This window comes from Populus alba, chromosome 7 (genome assembly GCF_005239225.2).
Source record: "Populus alba chromosome 7, ASM523922v2, whole genome shotgun sequence".
NCBI lineage: Eukaryota > Viridiplantae > Streptophyta > Magnoliopsida > Malpighiales > Salicaceae > Populus > Populus alba.
In genome coordinates this window covers 1,688,264-1,694,893 of record NC_133290.1, presented here as the reverse complement: position 1 = coordinate 1,694,893, position 6,630 = coordinate 1,688,264, and the positions used below count along the sequence as shown (strand labels likewise).

At 35.6% G+C, this 6,630-nt stretch overlaps 1 pseudogene; it reads right to left on the bottom strand.

The window, feature by feature from the left end:
- Positions 1 to 1,259: 1,259 nt before the first annotated feature.
- On the bottom strand, positions 1,260 to 6,320 carry LOC118059620 (TMV resistance protein N-like; annotated as a pseudogene).
- Between the last annotated feature and the right edge of the window lie 310 nt (positions 6,321 to 6,630).

Here is a 6,630-nt window from a genome sequence, read left to right as displayed (position 1 = left end):
TTTGTTGAAAAAAATACTTTTAGACCCTTTTTGAACTATTTAGACAAGGCAGCAAGGGTTTGAAAAGTGTAGGAAACGTCAAAAGGTTGTTAAATCACGAGTTAATTGTAAAATTATATGAATTTTACAAGTAAATATATATTTATCATCCAAAATTGAGTTAAAATAAAAAAAAATGATAACATCAAATTAAAATCAGATAAAATCATGATATTTACTACCCATTTTACAATAACTCCAAATTTTTAATTATTATCTTACTCAATGAATACCCTTGTATTTACTCACTAAAGTATGAGCCCAACAAGTGCTTGTATCTATGGATTTTTTGTTTAATCAATAGTGCAGAGATGAAGAGAAAACATAGTCTTGTTTTGAACACTTCCTAATAATAAAAATTATCTATTACGAAACAGAACTTTAAAATTCTTAATTTCATAAAAGATATTTTTACGGACAAGAGTGACAAACAATACTCTAAAGTTCTGATCCACCATGTGTTTATGTCAAAATACCATAGTCTTTTAAACAAGTTTACAACATTATGATTTAACTATAAAAAATCCCATAACTTGTCTAAGACATGATCTAACAACAAAACAACACTTCAAAATTAAAAAGAAGTTACAACTTTGAATTGTTTTGATTATTATTCGTTTTAGTTCATACAAAGTCTACAATTCTTTAATGATTCTCTTGTTGAGGTTCATGGAGTGTTACAAACAATATCTAAAACTTATGAAGTATAACAATATATTTTTAAAAAAGCATAAAAATAACTAAAATTAAGTGATGAATTATTCAATTTAGTTTGTTTCCACCAAATTTGGTACTAGTTTGATTTTCTTGTAATTGAAGGATAACCAATGCTCAGGAGGGTCCTTGAGGTATATAATCCTTTGACACCCTTTTCATTTTAAAGTTTCTATGTCCTTTGGATTTCTTAGTTAGAGTACTCTATGCAATTCAGACTTTTTATGTAAGTTGATAAAAAGATTCGTGTATGGTCTTTTATGAGGAAATCAAGTCGATATAAATATTCATTTTTTCGCAGCTCTTTTCCTGTAGTCTCTTAAAATATAGATAATTACTCAATTGCTTAAAATAGTCAAGAAAACAAATATTAGAGACAATTGGCATTTAACACCCATGAAGATTTTGGTGGATAAGTTTTTTTAAACAACCACAGCCCATTAGTCCAATAATTTTGCTAGCTAAGTGCGCATAAAGTGGGGAGTTTTCTTAAACCAATCCCTCGACTAATTGAGATCATCAGCTGAGAATTTTTGCATGGCTCTGATATTCCATAGGGTGAACGCCCGAATCAAGAAAGCTCTCCACTGCTGCCTTGTAGAAAACCTCATTGAACCATGACAGGGATGATGAAGCAGATGATATGGTGGCGAAGGTATCGTTCTATCGCTTTCAACTTCGGACTGTTGGTTGTCAATCTCATGATCCGACGATCCTGACCCTTCAAATGAAGTCTCATAGTAGTCAATGTCATGATCCCCCTCTGAACCTTCAAATGAAGTCTCGCAGTTGTAAAGGTCATGATCCAACGCTAGATATTGAGCGTATATGCTCCGTCCAAATGGATCTATCACATGGATCCCACATCGTACCACTTCACTGTTTTCGGACCTCAATATCACATGTAGTTCCAATCCAGCATCTCCACAGCGTTTTTCCATTGCCATCTCAGGTTTGCTTATGACTCTTACCCACCTACTACGAAAATAGGGTCTTGCATGTGTAGCTTCGAACAACTGAATACCGTTGCTTTTATTTTTTATAATAGCCTTGTATTCTTGATACCCACCACAACCTGAACAGACAGCCCAAATGACCAAGCCTTCGAAATCTGGAGGTAAATCAAATGATAATGAACATCCTTCTCCAATCGTAGCGGAACACATTTTGGAATGATAGAATAAAATACATTTAAATTTAAATTTCGCGAAAATGATAATCAAAGATTCTCTGTAAAAAATTTAATAACCATAAATAGTGATTCTAAGGAATGCTGAGATTTTTAGACACTGATTAAATATATGTATAATATACACATGCTATATATGGCGCGCGCCGCGCCAATTGTGTGTTTATTTGTTGTGCGAGAGGGACAGAAACAGTACCTGAAAAAGCCAATCCTTGGTATTTTTTAATAAATTACTTCAGACCTTGCTTGTCGTCAATCTCAAAGAACATTGTAGTCAGCAGCGCATATTTGAGACAGATGTGGTGGTGCAGGTATTCCTCCATCTCTTCGCAACTTCAGACTCATGATCCCATTCCTTGCTCTCTCTGACACCTTCAAATGAATCTGTCTTTTCAACTATCACATGGATCCCACATTCAAACACTTCAGCGTCCTTCTCCCATATAAGTCCCAAGCACAGTTTCAATTGCCCCTTCATCTTTCACAATATTCTTCCATTGCATCTCACTTTTACTTATGTATGTCATCAAATTGCTAGCGGCCGAATCGCACATGTAAGCTTCAAACAATTGAATACCATTGCTTTTATTTTGTATACACAATTTGGCGGCACCAAAAAGACCTATCAAGCATTGACAGGCAACCCCAACGACCAAGCCTTGGAAAACTGGAGGTACATGAAATGATAATGAAGTTCCTTTTCCACGGTAGCTGAACCAATTTGGAATCATAGAGAACTTATCTCTGTGGTTGAACGTATAACAACAATTAAAGAGAATTTGATACCCGTAACCACCGTAGCACAGTGCCTGTATATATTAGACATTAATTAATGTATAGATAGTATGTGCCAATTGTGTGTTTATTTGTGTGCAAGAGAGACATAAATAGTACCTCAACAACACTTTTCTTATAATTATTTGATAACTTGCTCTTGGTAACATAGGAAATAATCCAGCCATGATTACTCAGACCTTCCATGCCTTGAATCTCTACTAAATCCGCACAACCAAACAGAGACATACGTATATTTTTTTTCCCTTGGATTGGTAGTCTTACCCATTGCATTGATTTGCAACCAAATGCATCCAAACGTTCTAAATTTGAGGGAAGCTCTGGGATTGATACAAGATTTCCGCATTCCTTAACTGTCAAAAGCCGCAGCTGAGAAAGGATGCCGATGCCAGAAGGCAGACTGAAGAACTCGTTTCTTGATAGATCCAACTCTTCGAGAGAGGAAAAACCTCCAAAATCAACAGAATTAGTTGCACGTTTAGAGAAACCACAATTAACAAGTTTTAGCTTTCCCAATACTCTCCAAATAGTGGAAGTTGGAGTTGGCAGAAAAGCTGAAATCCAAGAACACTTTGGTGAAGGCCGATATGGTAACTTCCTGTCCCCCTTCCAGTGTCCGCGCAATGACAACTTCCTCACACACCTTAAATGTCCAACTGAAGAGAGAAATTGCTCGTTGTTAATTCCATCTGCTAGAAGCTCAGTGAAGGACTCAATATCACCCATGCACTCCGGCACCTCCGTAAGTTGTGAACACCCCGAAATGTTCAAACAAACAAGAGACTTTGAATGTCTAATAGATTGATGTACCTCAATTAAACTTGAGCAACCTTCAAGCAGTAATTTCTCTAGACTTGAACTGTGCAAGTTTGGTGTTTTAACAAGATTCTTTGAATAACTAAGATCAATGATCTTTAGATTGTTGAGAATCTATCAGAGTAGTGAGGAAAATCATTAAGTAGTCATCAAAAAGTTGTAACTTGCTAAATATAAAATTACATAATAGACAAGTTTTTGGGGCATTTTGGTGTGTTTCGCACTTTTTTTTCTTCCACAGTTCTTTAATGTTACTGTACTTCATATCAATAAAAACTACGTAGTCCAGTGTAAAATCGGATGGCAAAAATCCCAAAGGACATTCAAGCCAACAAATCCACGTCAACACTTTAGAAAGCTGTTCGAAAGATCCGGTGAGGTCTACTCCATTGATTTGCAGTAATTTTAAGTTTTTCATTTTTGTAAATGATCCTGTGCTTAGTGATTTGTCTTCTGATCTTCTCACATCCAGTGTAAGGCCTTTTACAACTTCTGTTCCCTAAAAAAGCAAAAAATAAAATAAAAATCAATAGAACTTTCATATAATTGTTTGTAATAAGTTTTGACAATAAAGAGCACAAGAATGTGCTTTTTTTGTATGCGTTGAGTTCTTACCATCTGCATCTTGAGTACATTCCACGCATCCTCTTGACTCCAAATTCTGCTCCTTTGTGCAGGATTTTCAAGTGACTCTTCCTTAACGATCTCCCTTCCCATCTCTCGTAATAGATCATGCATGCTTATTGTTCCAGAATAATCAACTTTAATCAGAGACCTTTCAATGAGAATTCCAGAATGATTAACTTTAATCAGAGACCTTTCAATGAGAGTTCCCAAATCATCTTCTGGATTGTAACCATAACGTCCTTCTAGCACTTTTGCTATGTATTCTTTCTTTCTACCAATCAAGAAGCATGCAATATCAAGAAATGTATTCTTTAGTGTAGGTTCATCCAGTGTGTCTAAACTTATTCTAAGTTTTTTCTGAATTTCACAGTTTGGAAATTTTCTCAATCTGGAAATTACAGATTCCCATCTAGCTTGGTTTTTCCCAAACAAAGAAGAACCTAAAAACCTCAAGAGCTAAAGGAAGTCTCCACAGTATTCAATAACATCATTCGAAATCTTAACATAATCTTTTGCTGGCTTGGCGTCCCTAAACGCATGCTGACAGAATAGCTGAAGGGACTCATATGGGTCCAATTCTTGAACCTGGTATCTTTGATTAGCTTCAAGAAGTAAGTGTTCATCTCTAGTTGTAATTATCACCCTGCTTCCAGGACCAAACCAGCTTCGCTCTCCCATCAAAGCATTTAATTGGTCCAGATGATCCACATCATCAACAACAAGAAGAACTCTTTTGCGGCAGAGTCGTTCTTTAATCAGAACCTTTCCTCTATCAACATTACTGATCTTCTCAGTATTTTGTCTTAAAATATCATGAAGAAGTTGTTGTTGTAGAAGAACCATATCCTTAGATTCTGATTCTTTGACATTCAAAAGAAATGAGCTTCCCTCGAATCCATATCCACAGTCATAGCAGAGTTGATTAAATACAACTTTTGCTAAAGTCGTCTTTCCTATTCCTGGCATCCCATGTATGCCCACAATGCGTACATCATTTGTTGCAGTACTTAGGAAGTGAAAAATATTGTGAGAAAGCGAATCAATACCTACTAGGTGCTTAGGAACATGTAAGTACTTGGGGTCCAATTTAGTCAGCACATCGTTTATAATCTCTTGGATAAATTTTGCTTCATGCCTGTTCATGGACAAAAGCAAGTCATTAGTCATTAATAGCGAGACAATTAAGTATGTTCAAAAAGTATTTTATTGTTTCACATTGTAAAATAGATAATGTATAATGACTCCTTATATAAATGTGTGGAAGTGAATCGGATAGAGAAAAGGCATACCCATTTGCCATATCTTTGAGATTCCATCCAGATAGATTTCCTGCCTCCTCAAGAGCTTCTCTCCACTCCTTCACCTTCTCGTTAGAACGATCTTCATGTTTAACAAATGCTTCTGCAAAACTGCCGGTCTGTTTTCTCACATCTGAAGGATCAATGTCATAGAATATAGGAAGAGCAATCTGACCAGTTTTCCTCTTTCTGCACTTGAGAATCTCTATAAGTTCATTGAGACACCATCTAGAAGAAGCATATCCTTTTGAGAAGACCACTATAGATATCTTTGATTCTCGAATTGCCTTGAGGAGATGATCGGAGATTTCTGCTCCTCTAGGAAGTTCATCATCATCTCGAAAAGTGTGGATTCCTGCTTGGACTAAGGCAGTATATAGATGATCTGTAAATGTCTTGCGAGTATCTTCTCCACTAAAACTCAAAAAGACATCATAGGCCCCTTGTGGTCTAGATCGAGAAGAATCTGGCTCTGTCATGGCAGCTGCAGAAATTAAGGCACGATTAATTAATTAGCAATGAATAGATTGCAGGAGGTATCTGCTATCTTGCAATTATAAATAGTAAGGGATACATGTGAAGTGATCATCAAAGACAATACAAATATATGAATGTGCTGAGTAGGAATTTCAACGCAATTACTATTAGAGAGTAAGGTAAGAAAATCATTCATTCATTGAGTTTCACCTAATACTTTAAGTTTAACAACCAGAGAACATAAAACAATAGCATTTACAAAGCTTACTGATCAGGTCAGCTTTCCTTCTCTTTCGCGAGGATGAATCAGTTTCTTCATCTTTGGATTGCTTGCGTTTTTCTGTCGGCATTCTAAAATGGAATTAACTCAATAAACTCATCAATGATGTCTATCTGAACATAAAGCTTTCAAATTATTGTTATGAGTAAAGACATGAAATTAAAACAAGAAAGAAGCAAAGAAGAGGTATAAGCTATACCTCTATATAACAAAGGGTTGGTTGGATTCCACAAGCTATGAAATTGCAGCAATCGGGAACGGTAATTTATTTCAACTACCCAAACATATTTTTCAATTTGTTTTTAATTTACATGTAGTTTCAAAGAAGCAAAGAAGGGTTACATACTAGCAAAAACATGACAGCATAAAATCCCATGTAGCAATTATCTTGTTTC